The sequence below is a fragment of the Penaeus monodon genome, chromosome 29 (assembly GCF_015228065.2).
Source record: "Penaeus monodon isolate SGIC_2016 chromosome 29, NSTDA_Pmon_1, whole genome shotgun sequence".
In the NCBI taxonomy this organism is placed as follows: domain Eukaryota; kingdom Metazoa; phylum Arthropoda; class Malacostraca; order Decapoda; family Penaeidae; genus Penaeus; species Penaeus monodon.
In genome coordinates, this window is record NC_051414.1 from 3,672,798 (window position 1) to 3,673,280 (window position 483).

A 483-nucleotide genomic window follows, 5' to 3' on the forward strand; every position below is an offset into this window, starting at 1 on the left:
TGGGGGGGGGGCTTGTTCCGTGAAAGGTTAGATGTTGTGGTGTGGACGTGGGTATATCTGTACATAATAATCCCGACACCCATTAAATTTGACCCCAATCCTAAGAATCATAGTTCTAAAACCGAATAACAACAGAAAACTCTCTCCTCTCTTTCTCTCCCAGGTATCTTCAGCACGGTCCTGGTAGCGGTCATCTTCTGGGTTTACCTGGACACACCTGTGATCAAAGCATCCTCGAGGGAACTCTCATACATTCTCCTTGCGGGGATCTTCCTCTCCTTCGCCATGACCTTCGTGATCGTCGCCCCGCCCACCATCTTCACCTGCGGCATCACGAGGTTCTTCCTGGCTTCTGCTACACCGTCTGCTACGCCGCCATCCTCACCAAGACCACAGGATATCGAGGATTTTCAACAAGAACCCGAGCAAGCCACATAAGGTGAGTCGACGGGGTTCAAGGTTCTAAAGAGAGGTAGGATAATC

At 50.5% G+C, this 483-nt stretch overlaps 1 pseudogene; it reads left to right on the forward strand.

Moving 5' to 3' along the window:
• LOC119591623 overlaps positions 1–483 on the forward strand; it is a 7,457-nt pseudogene that overhangs the window by 3,653 nt on the left and 3,321 nt on the right.